This window comes from Martes martes (genome assembly GCF_963455335.1).
Source record: "Martes martes genome assembly, chromosome: 4".
Lineage (NCBI taxonomy): Eukaryota > Metazoa > Chordata > Mammalia > Carnivora > Mustelidae > Martes > Martes martes.
Genome location: NC_137891.1, coordinates 184,727,566 through 184,750,761, shown reverse-complemented (window position 1 = coordinate 184,750,761; position 23,196 = coordinate 184,727,566). Strand labels below are relative to the sequence as shown.

Below are 23,196 nucleotides of genomic sequence, written 5' to 3'. Positions count from 1 at the left end.
CGTGTGTGGTTTCAAGCCACGACTGTGGTTCCTTGTTACCGCGGCTGCAGGGGTCTAACCCGGACCTGCCCGGTGTCCGTATGGACGCAGCCGTCCCTGCACTTGAGCTGGTTTTCCCTCTCACCGGCTTCAGAGATGAGGCCCAGAGCTCCTGTGACCTTGTCAGGCCACCGGCACTGGCCCCAGCCCAGAGCCAGCCCCCGGCTGAGGGCTCCTCCCTCCCCCAACCCCCCACTCCCCGCACCTGCCTGACTGCGCACACCTGCTCGGTCCACGCTCTTATCCTCCGCCTGCACGTTCCCGGTGAAACGATCCCCTGGCGCTGCCCACTCCTTCTCCCGAGGACTGGACATTCCCACTGGCTGGGACTCGGCTCAGACCACAAGCTCCCAACCCCCCACGTGGAAACACCCTCTTCCCAGAAAGGCAGCTTGGTCATGAGATCGAGAAACTGAAAAACCAGGTAGAGGTAGGTCAGCGAGGCAGACCCCAGAGCAAACCTCCTGCTGTCCGCCCTTCACACCGCAGCCCTGGACGACCTGCTCTTCCTCTTGTGCCTCCGTTCCCTCAGCTGTGTAAGGGGGAAAAGGACATTTGGTCCTTAACCCGTGATCCCTACCTCATCGCACTGAAAAGGAGACAGGCAGGCCAAGTGCCTGGTCCTCAGCACTGCGTGTCATTCTTCATAAATAAAAAAGCAGATGCCGCATGCAGAATGGCATGTGAGGAGGCTGGCTTTTTTTTTTTTTTTAACATTTTATTTATTTATTTGACAGACAGAGATCACAAGTAGGCAGAGAGGCAGGCAGAGAGAGAGGAGGAAGCAGGCTCCCCGATGAGCAGAGAGCCCGATGTGGGGTTCGATCCCAGGACCCTGAGACCATGACCCAAGCTGAAGGCAGAGGCTTTAATCCACTGAGCCACCCAGGCGCCCCGAGGCTGGCTTTTTGTATACAGTTAAAGACCTGAACATATTCGGGGAGTGCACTGAAGAAGCAAACCGGGGAGCAGAGCTAGCCTTAGCGGCGTGAGGTCCAAGCCACGACACAGCCCCCCACGCTCAGAAGGGCCCCACGCTCCACTACTGGTCTGCTGTGCCATCTTGAAAATCTTCATTATTTTTGAACCTGGGGCCCACCTTTCGTTTTGCACCAGGCCCCACGATTACCTAGCCGGTGCTGGCAGTAAGGGACTCCCACCGAACAGCTACAGTGGCTACCCTCGGGAATCAGGACCGTGGCACGTGAAAGTCACAAGGATCTCCGGTAAACTTCCAGACAGTCTCCGTGTGTACAAGCACTCCAGCTTCGCTAATTTATGTGTGCACATCCAGAGCATGAGAGGAGGAGTTCAGGGACAATCCAGCTGCTCCGTGGGAAGAAGGAGGGCTCGGAAAGGACGGAACTGGGTGGAATCCTACCTCCACCAGTGAGCTATGGGTCCACGCACCTTGGAAAAATTAATTACTCTGCCAAGACTCTGTTTCCTCCTGGAAAAAAGGAGAAACAAAAACAAAAATTTGGGAATTGCTTCCTGCCTCTTAGAAGCTGTTGTGATCTGGAAGGAGTCCATAGTGTAAAGGAGCCTTGTCTGTTTCATGGGCAACAAACCAGCGCTTGTTACTTAGGGAGCGTGACTGAGGACGGGAGGGGAAGAGCACAGGAGGACAGACAGGTGAGAGAAGACCCTGGGGTCAGAAGCCTCGGCTGTAATGTGCCAGGTGACAAAGTGGGAGAATCCAGCTCAGACCAGCTTCAGCCAGAGAAGCCCCGGGCAGGGGGAGGCGAGGAACCAGCCTGGTTGTGCCAGGATCTTGGAAGCCCTCCAGGCGGGACTTGGCTAGACCATTTGTCCCTGTGCCTCTCCGGGAGGGGGGGTGCAGGGAGGAGGCCTCCAGCTTACCCAACTCACTCCACTCGGCCCCAACCCCAAAGATGGGGAGCCTGGGACGTGGGCCCCTGTCGCTAGGGGACAGGTAACTGGGCTAAGTGTTCGGAACGAGCAGCTGTTCCATGGGTGAGGACGGGGCAGCAGCCCAGGGGGCAGGAAAAGAAGACGGAGGGGCAGGGGCAGACCCACTGGGGCCAAAGCCCAACATTGGGAGAAAAGCAGGCACGCGTTTGGGTCTCGCTTTGGCTGCGTGGTCACCAAACCCTGAGGGGCCTTCTGCAGCCCCGCAACGCCACTCCTGGGGGCGTGCTGGGGGGCTCCTGGGGAGACTTTCCAACACCCTCACTTCCCGTCCTCATTCTCAGCATCTCCTCCCCTCTCCTCTGTCAGCCAATAAGCTTGCTTCCCACTGCACAGAACAAAACCCGCAAAACCCAGGGAGAGGTACACAGACCCGCGGGTTATAGCTACCCGCCTGTGGACAAGCTTCCCTGCCCCTGCCCTCCTGCCTCTGGCTGGACTGTCCACACAGCTCTCCAGGGCTGGCCCCTCCACGGGCACCCGATCGCCCCCCCCTCCTACCCCTACCCCCACCCCCACCTAGTTCCCACCAGACCGTTCCTCCGTTATCGGAAGACACCTTTCTTTAGGGTGCATGGCATTCACTGAGCTACTCTTTCTGCTTTTAGGAGGGTTTGAAATTTTCAAAATATCCATTTGAGGGACCATTACCCTCTCTGCCTCCTCCCCTTCCTTCCCTTTCCTCCTTTACAATTCAGTCCAAAGGGCACAGGGCAGGGGGCGGAGGGAAGAAAGGGACCCGCCAGCAGCTCCCCTGGGTGGCCGGGTGAGGGTGTCGGACCCCAGGCCTGGTGAGGAGGTATCAGAGCCTGAGGGAATGAGAAAAGAAGGGGAATCCTTGCCCGGGGTCAGTAACCCAGAGAGTCAGAAAGGGAACATGTGGGGTGAGGACAGCAGCTGCCTGCCTGGGGTGGGGGGTGGGGTGGGATGTGGAGCCCAAGCAGGGTGAGGAGGACACCTGGTCTGCTGACCCCCTACCCTGCTTTGCTCTCCGTAGTACCACCCACCTTGCAAGGTATTATAAATGTGTTTGTTTCTTATCTCTGAACCATCTGCCCCGGCCCCCACCTGAATGTTCTCGAGGCAGGGACGTTTGTCACAGTATCCTCGGGTCGCAGGACCGTGTCTGGTGGCCTTTGACACGTGTTGAATGGGTGAGTGAAACTCAGAGCCCCGCCCCTTGATGGTGGCGCAGACCACGAGGTTTGGCGACACCTGCAGCGGCGGCAGGGAGGAGGGAGAAGCGAACCGTGAGGCGGGTTTCTGCTTTGGCCACGGGGCGAAACGGGACCACTTTCACTGAGGCAGGAAGGAAGTCGAGGACCGGGTTAGGCTGGGCGGGAAGCTGGGCTGGGGTCCCATTCGGTTGGAGGGGACTGCCGGACGCCCCGGCTGGGAGGGCACCGGGCTGCAGGGGAGGCGCTTGGAGAGCTGGGAGGGAAGCCCTGTGGCGAGGGGGGACTCAGCTGCCCGAAGCCCCCCGGAACCGCGAGGAGTGATGGGGCTGGCGAGAGGGGTGGGGGCTGGGCCCGCGCAGCCTGGCCCCAAGCCCGGCGACCGGCGGCTCTGGAATCATCTGCCTCTTGCGCGCGGGAGCTGAGAAGGAAGAGGAAGCATGGAGAAACACACGTTTTCAGCAAAATGGGCTTGCCGCCGCCGTCCAGCACACCAGCAGCAGCCCGAGCGCAGGCACGCGAGGGTTCCCGCGCTCGCCCCCAGCCCCGGAGGAAGCTGGGCAAGAAGGAAAGGGGACTCCGTGCGCACAGGCCGTTGGCTTGGCGGAGTCCCGCCCGGCACACCTGAGCCGAACGCGCGGCCGGGAGCGCGTGCGGAGCGCGGCCGAGCGCGGCTGGGACAGTGGTGGCGCTGACGCCCCGCGGCCACCAGGTGGCGCCCGTGCCTCCCTGGAGCCCAACCAGGAGGCCGCGAGGTCGGCGCCCCAGGCGAGAACAGGGGCGGGCTGGCCGGGAGGCCCCGCCCCGGACTCCACCTCTGCCGCCTCTCGGTCGGGAGCCGCCTTGCACCCGGTCCTGTCCTCCTGCGGGGGTGGGGGCAGTGCAGGGCCGGTGTGTGGGCGGTGCGGGGTAGGGGGCGGTCGGTGTGCATCCAAACCCGGCCTGCAGACCCAGCCTCCAACAGACTTTGCTTTAAGTACCTGTTCAGCCACTTTATACTGCCTAAACGTGAGCACGTGTCTTCACTTCCACCACCTGCAAAATGGGCGCATTATCCTGAGCTCACAGGAGTGTCGTAAAGATTAAATTCGATGGTGATGGGGCGCCTGGGTGGCTCAGTGGGTTAAGCCTCTGCCTTCAGCTCAGGTCATGATCTCAGGGTCCTGGGGCTCTCTGCTCAATGGGGAGCCTGCTTCCCTCTCTCTCTCTGCCTGCCTCTCTGCCTACTTGTGATCTATCAAATAAATAAATAAAATCTTTTTTAAAAAGATTAAATTAGATGGTGATGATAATACACATGTACGGAGCTCTGATTAAGGGTCCGGCATTGTTCTAACCATATAACAGATCATTTACGTATTTACATATAACAGATCACTTTATTTTTTTATTTATTTGAACTAATCTATTTTAGGTAGGCTCCACACCCAGTGTGGGGCTTGAACTCACGACTCTGACTGAGATCAGGAGTCACGGGCTCCACCAACTGAGCCAGCCAGGTGTCCCATAACACCTCATTTTAATGGCTCCCTTTAATGTGGAGTGGCTGGGGACAGAGGCTGGGTGTTCTCTACAAAGGAAAGCTGCATCCCGATGGCCCTGGGGTGCAGCTCAGGCCTGAGGGGGAGCTGCTATCCAAAGATGGCGGAAGGAGGCAGAGACGCCTCCAATGCCCAAGGCCCAGAGCCTCTCTTGTTTCCCAGCCCGTGGGCCTCAGAGGCAGCGGGTGGGGCAGAGCCCGCCCCCAACTCAGAGAGGAGCAGAGGGACCCGTGAGGCAGACCATGCCTCCTGGCCTGTCCACACCTGACTTCTGCTGTGGTCTGACAGCCCCAGGCTTCTGGGAAAGGCACCTCTGTCGTGGCTGGTGAGTGAAGGCCACAGCATGACACACTGTGGTTTCAGCCTCAGAGACTGGGGGGAGCGGGGGTGGGGAGCAGTGCCTTCTCTGGGGGGGGTGACCAGGCTTGGTGGGCCTGGGAAAGTCCACTTGAGCGTTCTGTGGAACGTGAGAGGGTGTCCAGAGGTAGCTGGGGGTAAAGAGGCAATGGTCAGGAAGGAGGTGGGTGAAGCTCGGGGCGAGGCCCTCCGGTCAAGGCCTGCGAGAAACGAGGGCTGGAAGGGCCGTCTTCCGCCTCGAGGACTCAGAGCTGTGGAATTGAGGGCCAGGCAAGGCTTGGGGTGGAACCCTGGGTGGGGGGGTCCCCAGACGCCCCGGTCTGCCTGCTGTGGTTTGTCCTGGCGTGGGTGAGCTGGGTGAACTGGGCGTCGCGTCCCGGGGCTGGGAGAGCTAGGGTCCACGTGCAGGCCTGGGTGGGGTGATCTTCGGAGGGTTCTCGCCCCACCTCATCACCCCACCCCTGTCTGCAGACCTGGAGTGGGCCTCCCCTCCTCTTGGATTGTCATTATCATGCTGCCGCTCAGGCCCGAAACTACAGGATGGGGGCTACCCCGAGTCCCAGGCCCAAAAGGGAAAGAGGGTTCTGGACTCACCTGAAGATCTGAGTCCTCTGGGCCGTCAGCCAGCTGCGGTTACCGGTCCCTGATTTTACCGGGGGTCGATGCCCGCCCCCCATGCCGGTCAGTTGGCTGACTGACTTCCCCTCCAGGGCACGCCCACCCCCTCCCTGACAAAGGGACCAGGGCCCTTGGGCCTTCCCGCTCACACGTCGCAGGAAACTGAGTCTCAGGGGATGAGCCCTCAGAAGCCTTTTCTTACCACCAGTTTAGATGTGCTGAGCTGAAGGAGCCAGAAACAGTGCTCCCCCCTGCCGTCCTTCCCCCCACCCCTGCCCACTCACAGGCCCAGAACAAAAACACACCACAAATAGAAATCAAAGTCTGAGAAAGAATCAAGGAGCCATGACCCAGCCGTGGGAAAGGCTGTGTGGCCTTGGCCAAGTCACTCAACTTCTCTGAGTCTATTTGCTCATCTGTAAACCAGGGGGGTGGACTCACCTTGAGGAGCTGCTGTGAGCAGGTGGGAGAAGATGTAAAATGCAGGTCGCAGATGCAATGCTGGGCCTGGAAACAGCCCCTGAGAATACAGCCCCAGGGGTCTCGACCGGACTCTCCCACCCGCACCCCCCCCCCACCGTGCCCCAACAACTCGGGCTGGGGCTGTCCCCTCGCCTCTTTCCTGTAAGGCCGCGGGTGGAAGGGGGCTGCCGCATTCGCTGGGGAGAGGCTGGGGAGAGCCACTGCAGGCTTTGCTCTCGGGCTCCACTTCCTGTTTTTCTCCCCAACGAATTTTGCAGCACCGCTCTTTCCTCAGCGGCTGGGGGGGATGGTGAGGTGAAGGCGGAGGCCTGCCTGGGAAGGAACCCTGGGGGCCAGAGGATCCCAGGGGGGCATCTGCCAAGCTCTGGCCCCTGTGGTCTCTGGCTCAGAACAGATGCAGCTGAAGAGGTTGGGAGGCTTGGAGGCAAGCCAGGGGGGCTGCCTGGTGGGAGGGGCAGAGGGGGCCTCCTTCCCATCCTCTCTCTGAAGCGGTGGTTTTTCTTAGACATGGGGGCGGGACCTAGGGAGGGACAGATCCAGGCTGAGGCCCCATCTCCAGTGAAATGGGGGGTGGGGGGGGTGACTCCGAGAGGGGAGGCTGGGCTCCCTGAGGCTCCCAGGTCACTGGGTTCTGGGCTCCTGCTGGGAGGAAATGAAGGTGCTGCTCCCACACTGGCAGGACCAGGACCTTTGTCCTTGCTCTCCCCTGATTACAGACCCCGGCCCCTTCCACTGGACAAAGCATGTCCAGCCACGACTAGGATCACTCATTCATTCATTGGTCCCACATTCCTACACACTCACTTGTAGCACTCCGCGTGTCCGACATGGACAGAGCTCAGGGCCTGGACGCCAGCCTGGATCCACGCGGGGGTCCTGCTCCCGGGAGCCCTGAGCACTCAGGCTGTCACACGTGAGCAGATCCAGCCTGGAAGAAAGACCCTGCAGGACAACGGGGGGGGGGGGGGGCAGTGGGCGGTATCTGCGCAGCCTGGCCGGGCAAATAAGGAGGGGGAGGATAAAAGGAAGAGTTTGGGAAGGGAACAGCATGAGCAAAGGCCCAGAGTCAGAGAGCCTGGGGTGGTCTGGAGCTGCAAGGCCCGGCCCACGGTGTAGCACGAAGGGTGAGGTGGGGGAAGGGGTGGGAGGAACCCCAGGGGGGCTGGCCCGGTTGGCCCCCTTGATTATTAGATGTCTTTTTTTTTTTTTTTAAAGATTTTATTTATTTATTTGACATTCAGATCACAAGCAGGCAGAGAGGCAGGCAGAGAGAGAAGGGAGGAAGCAGGCTCCCTGCTGAGCAGAGAGCCCGATGCGGGGCTCGATCCCAGGACGCTGGGATCATGACCTGAGCCGAAGGCAGCAGCTTTAACCCACTGAGCCACCCAGGCGCCCTGATTATTAGATGTCTTAAGCACGTTCTCCAGCCACAGCTGACCCCAGACCCCAGCGCCGGTCGTTGTCCCGCCCACTTAAGTAGCTCCAAGGGTCAGAAATCAGTCCCTGGTAGCGGCGCCTGGCCAGATCAGTCAGTGGAGTGTGCAACTCTTAAATCTCGGGCTGTGAGTTCGAGCCCCGCACTGGGTGAAAAGATTACTTAAAAATTAAAAATCTTAAAAAAAAAAAAAGAAGGAAGGAAGGGGAGAAATCAATCAGGCGCTGGTAGCTGAAGCAGGAAAGGGGACCCTTAGCAAAGGTATGGGGTGTTCTCACGGAACTCGGGGATGCAGCCAGGCTTTGGAGCCCCGGACCCAGAGCTCTCGGATGATTTCTCAGCACTGCTTGCCCGTCCCCCATTCGCCCCCCCGGCATCATACCTGCCAAGGTGATATGGCCTGGAGCCCTTCACCCAGAGGGAACTAGGTCCAGGTCCCAAGCCCCGGGAAGCGGGAATCAGTTATGACCAGGGGTCAAGCGGATGTGCGGCATTTCTGTCGTTTCTGTGTGAGGAAGGGGGCCAGAGGGACAGCCTAGCAGCCTAAAGCCAGCAGCATCCACTCTGGGCCATTCTGTTTTATCTCACCCCTCCCCCACCCCCTAACACACGTGCCTCCTTCCTTTGACTTTCCCCAGATAGCTCTATCCCAGCTGCTGTTGCTTCATCTTCATACCACGAAGTCCACGCAGGCATCTCTCCTCCTGCCGAATGTGAGGCAACCCACGTATCCACGTCTCCTCCACTGTGGCCTCCAGGACTCCATCCGCAGAGCCGCCATCTCCAGCGGACACCCACTCCCAGCTGTTCCTCCGGAATGTTCTCTAAGCGGGCTCCCCGGGGCCCCTCCATCTACAGACCACGCCGTCAGCTTCCCCGCGCCTTCCAAGCTCGGTCTATAGAGCCGGAAAGGGAAGCACCGTTCGGAGCACGCGGTCTTCTCGCCAAGCAAAGTGAATCAAACCTCAAGGAGGGGCGCCTGGGTGGCTCAGTGGGTTAAAGCCTCTGCCCTCGGCTCAGGTCACGATCCCAGAGTCCTGGGATCGAGTCCCCGCATCGGGCTCTCTGCTCAGCGGGGAGCCTGCTTCCCCCCAACTCTCTCTGCCTGCCTTTCTGCCTACTTGTGATCTCTGTCTGTCAAATAACTCTTAAAACAAACAAACAAACAAAAAAACGAAAAAAAAAATCAAGGAACAAGATCCCACATGGGGTTTCCTCTACTGGTTCCCTTCTCTGTGGCAAACAGGGCCGTCCCGGGTTCTGACCCCTGGGAAGAGATCCTTTCTCTCGGGATCTTTCAGGCCTGCCCTTGCGAGGTTCTTGGGGGACCTTTCTCTAGGGGGGACACAGCTGCCCTGGTAGCCTTCTTTATACGGGGGCTGGGACTTGGGCTTAGGAATCACCCCAGGGTAAGACATCACAAGCCCCAACGTGCCAGGTTTTAGGGTTTCCTGGAGATCCAGTCCCCATAGAAGCGGACTTAACTGGTTGCCAGTTTTATTTTGGGTCCGATCACTTACTAATAACCATGGCCACGAAACCCTGTCTTATTGAGCATTTGGCCTGAGGGAGGGCCATCCCTCAGGGCTAGGGGGGTCTCAGCCGCAAAGCATGGCGGCTGGTTTCTTCTTTTAGCCTAAAGGGGAAGAGGTAATCATCATCTAACTCAGGTGGAAAGAAGGCTTTTTCTCTAATTTCTCTTGGAATACCACCCCTGCTTGCCTTCACGGCTCGTGACAATGAGGGGCTAAAGGACCAGAGGTTAAGGGTTACTCACTCCTGTGGCTCTTCCCAGATATCCCTAGTCCAACGCTAAGCTCACGGAGTTTTCGGTTTTGTGCACTAGCCTTAGTGTTAGACACGGGGTGTGGCAAAGAATGGGACTGAGGACGTGTAGGAACGGCACGATTATCTGACGCTTGCCTGTCACTGGCTCTAGGAAAGAAGGGATTTCCCTTCACATCGCTAAATATGTGCCCTGCTTGCCCCTAGTCTTTTTTTTTTTTTTTTTTACGATTTTATTTATTTATTTGACAGACAGAAATCACAAGTAGGCAGAGAGGCAGGCAGAGAGAGAGGGAGGAGGAAGCAGGCTCCCTGCCGAGCAGAGAGCCCGACGCGGGGCTCAATCCCAGGACCCTGGGATCATGACCTGAGCCGAAGGCAGAGGCTTTAACCCACTGAGCCACCCAGGCAGCCCTTGCCCCTAGTCTTGTGCAGAACTGAACAAAAGCTCCTCTTCTAGCACCTTCTGAAGGCTGCTAGAAGTAAATCATGTACTAATATGCTGGACCCTCTGTTACCATGTTCTGAGTCCCATGAGACCCCTGAAAGTCGTTCGAGAGCTGCTGGCGTTCCATCCGTGGACAGGGAACCCTCATCACCCCTCCCTCTGCCCCAGGTCACCCAGTTTCAATACTTCCCTTGAAAAGCTGTTTCTTTCAATGCTGCACTTCTGATACCGATCACTATATTAATTCTGAATGTTGTTTTTGTTGTTTCTAAAAAACAGAGACCAACCTGAGAGAGTTTGTCCTGGGTTGAATATTATGCCCCCAAGATTCATTCTCACGTGGAACCTCAAAATGGGACTTTCATCGGAAATAGGGTCTTTGCAAATGTAGCTTATTAAGATGAGGTCATCTTAACTCCTGCATTAGGGTATCTCTATAAGAAGAGGGAAATTTGGACAGACACAGGCACACAGGGAGAACGCCAGTAAAGTTGGAGGCAGAGATCAGAAGGGTGCTTCTGTGAGCCAATGAATGCCAAGAATTGCAGGCAGATCGGGAAAGTGAGAGAGAGGCCTGGAACAGATTCTCCCAAGAGCCTCCAGAAGGAACCAACCTGGCCAACAGCTCCATTTCAGACTTCTGGCTTCTAGAACTGCGAGAGAATAAATTACCATTGTTTTAAGCCATCAGGATTGGGGTCATTTGTTACTGCAGTCCTAGGAAACTGTTATCGATTTTAAACAGAATACAGGAGTAAGGGCGTCGGGAACTTTCAGAGGAACCCAAGGGCAAGAATGCTGGGACCCTCAAAGAGAGGCAAGGCCAGGGAACTGAAAAGTTACCCCAAATCGTCACTCTCACCTGTGATCCTCTCTTCCTCTCTGTGCACCTGCTTGCTGGCTTTCTCTCAATCTCGGTCTCTGCACGACAGCTTCTCTGATCTCCTGAGTCCCGCGAGAGGTGCACGTGGCCAACGGCTCCCCAGCTTTTGTGTGTGGCACCCAAGCTCCAGGGACCTCAAGAATCACGACGCTCTTGGTTCTAATTCTGCCTTCCTGAGAAAACCACTGGGTGGCCAACCTGGGGGGCCACTGCTGGGGCAGTCAACCTGGGCGTGCTTCAAGCCAAGTATATCTGACTGGAGTCCACAGGTATCCCCACGTGGGCGCATGGGGGAGTGTTCTAGAGAAAGGAGCTGGGTACGTCCCCCAGGAGCACCGTGCTCTCGCCATCTAACCCCTCCTGACGTTGGAACGCCCATTGGCCGAGGTCCTGCTATCCACTGTTGGACTTCCCGGACGCCACCTGTGTTCCCAAAGGAGTCCTTCTCCAGGCTTGTCATCCCTGCTCCTGAGAGACAAGGCAGGTGTGTGGTCCCTCAGTCTGACTGGAGCCCGGGCCGAACGGAACAACGGCTCATCCCCGGTACCGGTGTGAACAGGCAGTAGGAGGGATTATTAGCTCCAACTTGCGGAAGGGAAACGAAGTTTACATTTTTCGGCAGTTTTATTACTTTCGGCAAAATGTGAGCAGAAAGGAAAAATGGCAAGGAGAAAAACGTCTGTCACCTCCTCTCCGGAGGCTTTCACTGTCCGGTCACCGCCGACTACCTACGTGTGCGTGTGTGACGCTTCCACGGTGGCGATCCGGGAGGAGGCAGGAGGCGGTTCTGCATGGAACGGGATCCCCTGGATGATGTCATCATCTCCCGTGATGCTGCGGGTCTTCAAGATCGCCACCGTCTTTTCTTTTCTTTTTTCTTTTTTAAATTAATTTGTGTATTTGAGAGCGAGAGCGTGCGTATGAATCCGGGGAGGGGCAGGGGGCGAGAATCTATGAGCAGACTCCCCGCTGAGCGAGGAGCCTGACGTGGGGCTCCATCCCACGACCCATGAAATCATGACAGGAGCCGAAACCAAGAGTCGGACGCATAATCGACTGAGCCACCCAGGCGCCCCAGGATCACCACTTTCAACGGCTGCGCGCTATTCCTTTAAGTGGATGCCCCATGCTTTCCTCTGGAGAGTTCCGGACACAGGGAGAAGGCAACCCCTCTACAGTGTTGAGATGACACATTTTCTTCCCACTTTGGGTTCATGGCCCACCTTCCTGCAATGGCTGGTTTAGTGGACCCCCACCCTTCCCGTCACCTGACTTCAGAGTCCTAGGAAGCCTGCCACCTAAGGGATTCCCACCTGCCATCTGGGTGACCTTGGCGAGTTACCTGCAGCATTGCCTTAGTTTCTTTGTTTGCAAGATGAGGATAAGAACAGCAGGCGCCATACAGGGTTCCAAGGGGAGGAAATAGAGTAATGCATGAAAACGGCCTGCGTGGACGGCTCACTATAGTTCTACTTTTTTCACTCACTGTGTAGCCTGGACGCTTTCCACGAGCCCCCATTTACTGGTTGCTTATATGCTGTAACAAAGCACCACAAACCCTTGGTTTAAAATAAAAACAGAGGGGCGCCTGGGTGGCTCAGTGGGTTAAGCCTCTGCCTTTGGCTCGGGTCATGGTCTCAGGGTCCTGGGATCAAGCCCCGAATTGGGCTCTCTGCTCAGCGGGGAGCCTGCTTCCCTTCCTCTCTCTCTGCCTGCCTCTCTGCCTACCTGTGATCTCTGTCTGTCAAGTAAATAAATAAATTCTTAAAAAATAAAATAAAATAAAATAAAAACAGAGGGGCGCCTGGGTGGCTCAGTGGGTTAGGCCTCTGCCTTTGGCTCGGGTCATGGTCTCAGGGTCCTGGGATCGAGCCCCGCATCGGGCTCTCTGCTCAGCGGGGAGCCTGCTTCTCCCCCCTCTCTCTGCCTGCCTCTCTGTCTACTTGTGATCTCTGTCAAATAAATAAAATCTTAAAAAAAAATATTAAAAAAATAAAATAAAATGAAAACAGAAATTTGGGGCACCTGGCTGGCTCAGCCGGAAGAGTGCGTGCCCTTATTCCCAGGGTCGTGAGTTCAAGTCCTACGTTGGGTAGAGAGATCACTAAAAATAATTAAATAAGTAAAAATAAGTAGACTTAGGGGTGCCTGGGTGGCTCAGTGGGTTAAGCCTGCTTCCCCTCCTTCTCTCTCTGCCTAGCCTCTCTGCCTGCTTGTGATCTCTGTCTGTCAAATAAATAAATAAAAATCTTTACAAATAGATAAATAAATAGAGTTTAAAAAACAAAACTTCAAACACCAGAAATGTCTTCTCTCACAGTTCAGGAGGCCAGAAGTTCAGAATCAAGGTGTCAGCAGGGCCACCCCCTCCAGAGGCTCTAGGGAGAGCCCTTCCTTGCCTCTTCCAGCTTCTGGGGGCCCCTGAAGTTCCCTGGTTCGTGGCTACATCTCTCCAAACTCTGCCTCCCACCACACATGGCCTTCACCTCTGTCTCGACTTTCCCCTTTGTCTTTCTCTCATAGGGACACTTGCCCTTGGCTTTAGGGCCTGCCCAGGTATTTTAATATATGTGCTGCCGAAGCGAGCACTAGGGCCTGCCCAGATGATCTAGGATGACCTCATCTCAAAATCCTTAACTTAATTATATCTACAAAGACCCTATTTCCAAAGGTGCCAGGGCTTAGGACTGGGACATACCTTTTTGGAGGTCACCGGCCAGCCCCATCCAGGTAGAAAATGGCTTTCTTCAGCATTCATGCTCTTTTGTTCTCTTTTTCCTGTCTGGGGGAAAAAGTCACCAGACATATGCCTTCTCATTGAGGTTTTTGGGGTTTGGCGTAGGGGTGCTCCTCAGAGTCGATGCCTTTAAAGATAGATATCCAGGGGCGCCTGGGTGGCCCAGTGGATTAAGCCTCTGCCTTCAGCTCAGGTCATGATCCCAGGGTCCTGGGATCGAGCCTCCCATCGGGCTCTCTGCTAGGCAGGGAGCCTGCTTCCCCCTCGCTCTCTCTGTGCTGCTCTGCCTACTTGTGATCTCTCTCTCTGTGTCAAAGAAATAAATAAAATCTTAAAAAAAAAAAAAGATAGATATCCATCTAGAGAGGTACTTATCTAGATAGAAGGAGGTTTTTGGAGCAGGTGGTAGTGTGGTGGGACACAGGACTGGAGCGAACTCCAGCTCCTGCCAGCACTCCCTCTTCTGCTCTCTGTTTGCAAAGCAGTGACTGTCCCCAAACCGCTTTCACTGAAAGATCTGTTAGTCTTACAGGTTCTCTGAAGCTGGAGTAATAAGCCCCAGGAGGGGACAGGCAGGGGACAGGCAGGAGGAGGATGTGGGGGCAGGGCTAGGTCTCAGGGCCCCCAGAAAAGGCTCAAAAGTACACTCCCCCCTCCGTCAGACTCCAAGGGGGGGAACAAGGCCACGCCTTCTTACTTTCTGCAGCCCCCCTTCCGCGTTTCTGCCCCCCCCACCCCCCTTCACTCTAAAACATAGTATTCCAGGCTTGTAAGGGAAGACCCTGCTTCTAGCCCAAGAATTACTTGGCCCTCTCCTCCTCCCACACCTCCCCACTCTATTGTTTTTTTCTTTACTTTTTAAAAGAATATTTATTTATTTATTTATTTGAGAGAGAGAGAGAGAGAGTTCCCACTTGAGTGGGGGGGGGAGGTAAGGGGGAGGGGGGTGGGGAGGTGAGGGAGGGACAGAGGCAGAGGGAGAAGCAGACTGCCCGCTGAGCAGGGAGCCCTGACACCAATCCCAGGACCCTGGATCATGACCTGAGCCCGAAAGCAGACGCTTCACCGACTGAGCCACTCCGGTGCCCTATTATTTTTTCTTTAAATAAAGGTTTAATTTTAGAACAGTTTCAGATTTATAGGGAAGTTGCAAAGAGGATAGAGAGTTCGCACACACCCCACACTCTACTATTGCTAACCTCTTAACTGCTAACAGTACATTTTGTCACAAGTGGCGAACCAGCATCGATACGTTATTATTAAGTGAATCCGGACTACCTTAGTTTTCACCTACTGTCCTCTCCCTGTTCCGGGAGCCCAGCCAGGGCACTGCGCAGCATTCACTTGTCATGTTCTCCTTGGGCTCCTCTTGGCTGTGATGGTTGCTCTAATTTTTCTTGTCTCTGATGACCTTGACCGATTTGAGGACTGGTCAGGTGTTTTTGTAGACCCCCACCGCCCCTCAGCCATCTCTCCCCTCCTCCCCACCTCCTGTGTCTTTGCAGCACTTACTACTTTATGACACTGTATCTTATTTTTATTCTTCATAGTTTCTCTTGGAGGAGTATAAGCCCCGGGAGGGCATATCTTTGGCTTGGACTGCGCTGTATCCCAGGGCCCCGACTGTAGCAGGCACGTGGGCTGAAGGAGTCAGTGTTGCAAAGCCTGGGTCACCCCCAGTGTATGGAGGCAGGAGTTTGGATCCAGCCTCGTGACCCCAGACCCTGCTGCCTCCCATCACCTCCCTTCCCCCGATACCCCCACACCCTGGACTAGGAAGAGCATTAGAAGGTATGATTAAAAGCCAACTGCTGTTTCTGGAAAGCTGACTTGGTGCCAGGGGCAAGGCCCTCCTCTAGCCCCGGGGGAGGAGGGCCGGAGGGATCCCCCCAGCATTGCCCAGCGGGTAGGGGTTTGGGCTGGGATTGGAACCCAGGTGTTCTGGGTCTGGAGTGCTTGTGTTTTACAGAACAGGCCATTCAACTTCTGTGTGGAGCCCCATGTACTTGGACCCAGAAATTCTATCTCTAGCAATTCAACCCTGGCCCCATAAGGGTCCGGTTCACCTGGGCCACCTCTGAGCTCTCTGGGTCTTTCCGGACCGTTCAGTCCGGTTGTGACCAGAGATGGAGCACAGATGGAGCACAGCACGATCTGTCCACCTCTGACTCTTTCTCTGGAGGGCACGGCCTGAGAGCCGGGGCTGTGAGGACCTCTGTCTCCTCTTTTTCAGGCACCTGCCCCTGGGCAGCAATCTGGGCTCCTCTGAGGCGGTGTCCTCAGAAGTCGGACTGTGCAGGAATCAGTTCTGACCTTGGCCTGCTTCTTGCATGGTCTGTACGCCCTCGCCCCCCATCGCCGTGACGGTGCCCCAGGCGGCCACTGTCTCGTTGCGCAGACCGGGGGCCTGCGGTAAGAAATGCATTTTACGTCTTGACTTGATGCACACTCACGTGTACCTATAAACGGGGCGAAAGCCGCAGAAAGTGGTATTCCCTCTCCCGAAGTGTAATACCATCTGACCATTTCTATTCTGTTCCACTTTCATAAACGTGACACACTGAACGGGTTTCCAGTCCACGAATGTGTTCAGATGTCCCCCCCAGCTGTGGCCGCTGGGGGAAATGCTGTTTGGAGCAGAAACGTCCAGTCCCGCAGAGCACAGAGCCCCTGTTCTAGGCCAGCTCAAGAACTCACCTTTTCTGGGGCTTCGCTCTGTCGCTGCCGTTAGACACGGCGTCCATGCATTACCTCGGGAAATTCTAAGGACAATTTTAAAAATATTTTATTTATTTGAGAATGAGAGAGACAGAAAATGGGGAGCGGGAGAAGCAAACTCCCCGCTCACCAGGGAGCCCGACCCGGTCTGGGGCTCGTCCAGGTCCCAGGACCCCAAGATCGTGACCTGAACCAAAGGCAGCCACTTAACCCAACTGAGCCACCCAGGAGCCCCTCTAAGAACAATTCTAAATGCCGAAAGCCATCACGAGCATCCCTGTTTTCTCAGACGAGAAGTGGAGGCTCAGAAAAATGAAGTGACTCACCAGAGGTCACACCGCTCTGCCATGGGCGGTGCAGAGGATCTGGCCCCTGGGAAGCTTCTCTTGATCCAGAAGCTTCACCGCGTTTTTGGGCCAAGGCAAAAGCACAAGGATTTGAGCTGGATAACGTTTGCTTGGGAGGAAAGGACCCCTGGCAAAGCGGGCTTCCTGCGGGATGGCTAGGACGGGACACAAGGGCAGGTGCCCAGAGTCCTTCGTGGAGGGGCTGAGGAAGTGGCTCCTCACGCTAGCCCCCCTGCACCGGGCTTCTGAGCTTGGCTCCGGCTGCCCTGAGATAACCCCGGCTTGTGGGCATGTGTGGGCGTCATTCGTGAAGCCGCTCGAGGTTGAACAAAGATGCTTACTGCATCCGCGAGAAGCTGCAGATGCTGGATGGCTTTCGGAGGGGGACGTTCTGCAGGAGATGGGGGTGGAAGGAAACAGGTCCGGGGGGGCTGTGTGTTCTCCTTGGGGCTGCAGGGTGCCAACCCGAGCCTGTTCTCCACTGACCGGCAGCCCCTTTAGTAACCGAGACCTCTTTTTCCATTTCATAAAACGGGGCAGAAGAATGATCCCTTCAGGAGATCATGGGGGTCATAAGGCATTGACTTCCGTGCAGCTAGGACACTCCTTCTCTTTAGGACTGCTCTAATGCTCGGCCGTGGCTAGTCTGTTCTGTTTACGATTCAAAGGGAACTTGAAGTAGCTTCCTCCAAACACACATGACAACAGTTAAAAATAAAGTGAGAAAGAGAGATCAGAAACCATAGAGAGGAAGGCAGAAAGCAAGTCTATTGGGAACTTGAGAGACAACGGACAGCGATGGCTGTGCCCTGCGTTTCCGCCAGCCTCCGCTCTCCTGGCACCAGGCGACCGATGGAGATAAGTCCCACGGTGCCGTCTCAAAAAGGAAATGTGCTGGGTTTTCAGGGGAGTGAAACTTCTAGGACTGGGGCCTAGACATGGTCAGGGACAGGGTGACATGGTCAGAGGAGCAGTTAGACCCTGACTGTGTTGGCCCCCAAATGATTACATCTTCCCGAGCCTCGGTTTTCTAATCTGTAAAATGGGGCTAAGATTTCCCTTGGGAGACCGTTGTAGGGATCAGAGATACAAATGCGTGGAGCATATCTGAGCATTTGGCACGCCTTGGGTCCCTGTTTTGCATGTTACAAAGCACGATGTGAATGGCTGTCAGCAAATATTCAATGAAGAGTTCTTTTGAATGAGGCAAAAAGCATTCCTCATCCTCCAACATCTTACACCAAACTCTGAAAGCCAAGGGAGGAAATTGTTTACATTGCAAACTAGCAAAAGCAGGGCCAGGACAGGTGTTCGGAAACCTCAGGGCAGGCTGCTTACCCTGCATCCGATTTTCTCTCTGATGTGCCCATTTCTCTTCTGGGTCTTGGCAGGACCTCCCTGGAGCGGGCTGGAGGCCTCTGCCAAGGGCCAGTGAGCTGGACCTGGGGTAGGAGTGAGGCTGTGAGCCTGGGATGTTTTGTTGGGAAGGATGTTAGGGTATATTCCTGGGGACAGACCCAGCATTCTTCCCGAAAGGGACAGCATGGCCCCTCCTGACTCCTCCACTGGTGTCTGGCTGAGAATTCAGAGTCTGCAGCCTAGATCTTAGAACACCGGAAGCATTCAGTAACCAAGGGGTCTTGCCTCAAAGCTCTCCCCTTTCCTGGCTGGGCACGGAAGTCTCTGCTGGTCCCTTCGCTGCAGCCAGGGCTGGGCCCGTGCTGGTCCTCGGAGGCCAGGGCATTCCTTGGGTAGAAAGAGCCTCTTCCAAGTTTCAGGTTCCTCCTGTCTCCAAGGGGACCGCACAAGTGCTTTACCTTGCAGATGGGGGGGGGGGTCCTTTAAGTCATTGTCTAAGCAAGTGGCTGACTCTCCCGCCATCACACCCCAGAAGGATTTGAAGCCACTGCTGTAACCCGGCTACTCCCACGCCCCCTTCCCTGCTCCTGACTCGCCCAAGCCTGGAGGCCACGGCTTCCCTCCGGGGCTGAGCCTGTGGGACTTTGCGCTCCGCTCCGTCTCCCCGGCCTCGAGTGCCCTCGGTCGCGCCCAGCTACCTGGACGCTGGGGGCTGTTGGCGCTGGGGGCGCTCCCCGGGGGCGCTCCCCGGGGGCCCAGGGCTGCAGCCACCGCCTCCCTCTCCCGCGCTCCAGCCTTTCCCTGACCACTGTGGAAATTCTTGGTGTGCGAATGTGGAAGGCGTGGGGGGTTTATGGGCTTTAGGACCTTTATTTGGTTGTTTTCCTTTGTATAAAAAGAAAACTTGTTTTGAAGAAGGGCAAGAAGCAGGTTCTAGAGACACCTGGGGTGGTGCCCCTCGGGCCGCAGACGGGGTGAGGATCCGGGAAGCGGAGAGGACGCGGTGGGGGGGGGGGCGGGTGGAGCAGACGGGCGGCGGGAGGACCTGTTGTTTTTCCTTTTGCAAGTGAAAAGGAAACAAAGTGGGAAGTGGAGTGTGCGGGCTGTCAGCAGGCGGGGCGCCCCCAGTGCGCCCCGCCTCCCGCCCTCGAGGCTCACTCGCGCCCAGAGCCTGTGCTCCTAGCGGCCGCGGCGCCGAGCCGCCCAGCCCCTGCCAGCCGCGCCGGACCGGTAAGCGCTCGCCTCTGGCTGCGTCTGGGGAGGTGGGGGAGAGCACGGGGAGCCGGAGCTTCGGGGACCTCGGGGACCGGCTCGCGGGCCTCTCCCGGTGCCCACAAGCGGTGCGCTCTGGCGGGGTGCACCTCCCGCGTCTGGAGAGAGCCCGGCAAGGGGCGCCCCCCCGGGGTAGCCGCCGGGACCTGGGCGCGCACAGCTCCCCTGCGCCGCTACAGTGCGCCCTGCGGGGCCCGACGGGGAGGTCTCGGGCGCGGCGGCGGCGGCGGCGGCGGCGGTGGCCCGGCTGCGCTGCCAGCGGCGGGGCATGGAGCCCGGCAGCGCTCGGCCGCGTGCGCCCTGCCCCGAGCGCTGGCAGCCGGCGGAGGAGGCGCTCCGGCCGCGCTCCCACTAGCGGTGCCGCCCGCTGCTCCTGACCCGGCGCGGGGAGAGGGGCGCGCGCCCTCCCCGGCGTCGGCGAGCTACGACCGGGCTTGGGAGCAGCCGGAGTCCGGCCGGTCGGGCGCCCCGCTCCTGCCCCGCCCGGCGCGCCTGGGGGCCCCGGGCCTCGGGCAAGGGCGCCGCTTGCCGCGTGTTTACTGCAGCCGCCAACGGAGACCAGCCCCCGGATCTGCGGCTGAGCCCGGGTTACGGCGGCAAAACCGCCTCCAGCTTTGCATTTCCGGACTTTTCCCCCCCTCTTTTTTAATACTCTTACCCGTAATTCAGCCAGAATGAGGCTTCTTTTTTTAAATCGGGTTTCCTGTTTTTATTTAGGCTTCCTTCTCTGCACCTTCCTTGAAATCTAAGAGAGGAGGACCGGGGAGACCTTTGGCGGGGACCAGGATGCGGGAGCACGTAGCGGGCGGTGCTCTGCCGGGGTGGGGAGATGGGGGTCCAGGGACCCAGCAAAGAGAGCAAAGGGATGGGAGGCCCCGAAAAGCGCGCTCCCGGAGGGGACGAGGGTAGGAGTGGAATTTCCAGGCCTAGGGTCGCGCGCCCGGGGCGGCCCAGGCCGGCGGTCCACATACCAGGTGGTCCCGCGGCACCCTTGGGATCTGCCCAGTTTGCAGGTGGAGCGCTGGGGAGCCCTCGAATGTACGAGTAAGCCTTTACTTGGTTAAGACCCCCTGGAAGGAGAGAGCGAAGGTCTCGAACCCCAACAGACTATCCAGTGGGGGTGCCGTACCCCGGCTCCTGCACGAAGCCCCGTTGTTCGCCACGGCAGGGATGTGCCACACAGTCGCGCGGGTTGTGGAGCAGGTGTGCCGTCGGTGTGTGTGTGGGGGGGGTTGGGGGGGAAGGGTCCTCTTTTAGGGGCTTCGAGGGCAAAGTTTGCCGTTCTAAAGGGGCCTTGAAACCGAGGTTAAATGCACTGCTCATTTCCAGGAGAGAGGAGGGGGCTGGGGCGCCTGGCAGTGCCTTGGTGCTCTGGGGGAGTGAATGGTACCTTTGGGACCCTTTCCGCCCCGCTCCCAAAGAGTCGATCTTTTCTACACGCGCGTTTGCAGTGAAGCAGTCATAGGAGCTGAATGATGTCGCCTCCATTTTCCAGGGGAGGGAAACTATGGCCCAGAAAAGTTAACTTTGGAAACCCGCACTTTGCCAGTCGCTGATGTAGGACCCCAGTACCGTCGCTGGCTGGAGCGTTCCAACATCTGTCTGTGCTGCGGCTTGCAGATTAAGGAGAACATTTCCTAACAATTGTCTTGGTGTAGGGACAGGGACCCTTGAGGTGTCCTTTCAGAGATGCAGCCTTTCAGGGACCCACCTTGCTAATCCTGGTCAAAGCGGCCCCCGCTGTTAACCACCAGGTTTGCCTGCTGTGATTAAGTGGACATAAGAATCCTCTGATGGAGGACGCCGTCACCAAATACACAGAGATGGGAATAGAACTTTCTCTTCCGCTCTCTAGAGGAGGTATTTGCCGCCCCTTTAGCGTTTCCACGTCCTGCTGTGGTTTGATTTTTCTTTCTTTTTTTTTTTTTTAAGATTTTATTTATTTATTTGACAGACAGAGATCACAAGTAGGCAGAGAGGCAGGCAGAGAGAGAGAGGAGGAAGCAGGCTCCCTGCTGAGCGGAAAGCCTGATGTGGGGCTCGATCCCAGATCAGGACCTGAGCTGAAGGCAGAGGCTTTAACCCACTGAGCCACCCAGGCGCCCCTGTGGTTTGATTTCTTGACTTGGGGATTCTATACACCCTTGGTTCTTGCTGCTTTCACAAACTCCTCCCGGTAGTGGAGGACCCTGGGGTGGGGGTGGGGGGCGGGGGCGGGGCTGTTGAAACCTAGCCAGCCAGTTCTAAGCCAGTTCTAAGACATCGGAGTTCATCTAAGACCTCGGAGCTTACCTCTTTCTGAGCCCCAGTGCCCCCCACCTCCTCTGCCCAGGTTTAGAAACAGTGCTGGCCACTCCGCAAATAGGGATAATTTCTGGAATTAGGGCAGGTGTCCCAGAGGCGCTCCTGGCCACGCAGATGGTTGCCTTACACCAGGACTTTTCTCTGGCTTTCTTACATCTAACTAGTGTTTATCGAGATCCCCCTCACAGGGGCTCTCCAGGGAGCGAGGCAGGCAGGCGGGGAGGGTCCCAGCCCCCCGAGAGGGTGTTAGGGGGCTTACAAGACACAGGCAATCCACAAGTCACTAGAGACCAGCCTCAGGCCTGGTTAGCTTGTGTCCCAGCACTGCTGTGTCCAGGGAATTCATGGAGATGTGACGGGGGAGGGGTGGGTGAGGGGCGTGGGGGGGTGGGGGGTGGGGGGGTCACTTCCGGCTTCACCTTGTTTTTCTTCAATCGCACAGTTAAAGGGAGAAGTGAATGTGCAACTCATGAAGCAATTCCCCTTTGGCTGGCTTATTTTTCAAAACCGATTTTTGTTTAGAGAGCAGTCTCCTCCCTCCCAGAAACCAGCTGCTTCTGTGGGTCTGGCGATGGGGTGTGGGGCCCCACCAAATGTTTCTTTACCGTGGGACCTTAGAAAAGCTCTTTTCAGCCACTCCCTAGGGGACAAACGTATTTCCCAGCAAAGCTGTTGGAGGGGCAGGTCCAGAGGGGAAGTGCTCCAGGAGGACTGGGCAGGGCAGGTACTTCAGTGTTTTACAGGGGAGGTATGTATGCTGGGCAGGGGTACTGCCCTGTCTGATGGCGGAGGTATGTAGTCGTTGACTACCAGCTGTGGGATGACAGGAGCCTGACTTGTCAGGAAGGGAGGGGGACCTTCTTCTCTGTGCCATGGCCAGTGTTTCATAAATGACAAGGGTTGCAAAACTTCTCCTCTCTCCTTGCAGCTAAGGCTCAAACTGAATTGTCTTTCATTTGGTTGGTGGAAATTCCCCGCAATCATATCAGAAATGCTGCCAGTTTCGAGATGGAAAAAAAATTAAAAAATAAAAAAATAAAAACCCAGGAACCTCCCTCCCCACTCTTTCCTTGCAGACACCCATGGTGACTTTCTGTGGGTCCTACCGAAATAGGGCTCCACTCTGCCCTCCCTGGGGGCCGCACAGTCCTTGGGGCCTGAGGTCGGCGCAGTGAAGTTTTCAGTTGCCCTAGGCTGTGAGACCCCCGTTCTTTCCCCAGAGGTGAAAACCTGGCCCCCTAGGATAAGGAACAGTTAGGACTTCTCCTAGAAATGGGTGTTTCTTAAGGGCGCCTACTTTCTGGGCCAAGAGGGAGAGTGATCGGAGGAATGGGAGTAGCATTTCTAAAGTGGCGTTTCGGTTAGCTTCTGTTTCACACACCTTGGGGAAAATGCTTTCCACTTAGAGAAAATGCCAGGAGAGTGGTGGTTGGTGGGGGGTGGGGTGGGTAGAGGATAAGGGCAGCCACAGAGAGGGAGCAAGGGGCCTGGGTCACATTTCAGTCCTGGAATGATGCTGTGTTTCCTGGGGCCAGTGTAACAAATTACCACAAATTTTGTGGCTTCAAGCAGCAAAAATGAATTCTCTTCACAGATCTGGAGCTCAGAGGTCCTGAGTCAAGGTGTCAACAAGGTCTTACTCCCTCCAGGGTCCTAGGGGAAGAATCCTTCCTTCCTCTCCCAGCTCGAGGTGACTCTGGCGGTGGGTCTGTGGCTTGTGGCCATGCTCCCCACTTTCTGCTCCCGCTTCATTTGGCCTTTTC

At 56.7% G+C, this 23,196-nt stretch overlaps 1 protein-coding gene and 1 long non-coding RNA gene across 2 annotated transcripts in view; one reads left to right on the top strand and one right to left on the bottom strand.

Annotated features, from left to right (window-relative positions):
* Nucleotides 1-771: 771 nt before the first annotated feature.
* On the bottom strand, nt 772-6,527 carry LOC308342271. The gene is made up of 3 exons (XR_013966769.1): nt 6,104-6,527; nt 3,040-3,186; nt 772-1,489 (listed from the first exon to the last, which is right to left on the bottom strand). It is a non-coding gene; the product is annotated as an uncharacterized lncRNA (long non-coding RNA).
* A 12,486-nt stretch (nt 6,528-19,013) lies between these two features.
* PIK3CD (phosphatidylinositol-4,5-bisphosphate 3-kinase catalytic subunit delta) overlaps nt 19,014-23,196 on the top strand; it is a 50,498-nt gene continuing 46,315 nt past the window's right edge. Inside the window, exon 1 of the mRNA XM_080801021.1 lies at nt 19,014-19,087. The gene's annotated coding sequence lies outside the window, so the exon portion shown is untranslated. The remainder of the gene's footprint in view (nt 19,088-23,196) is intronic.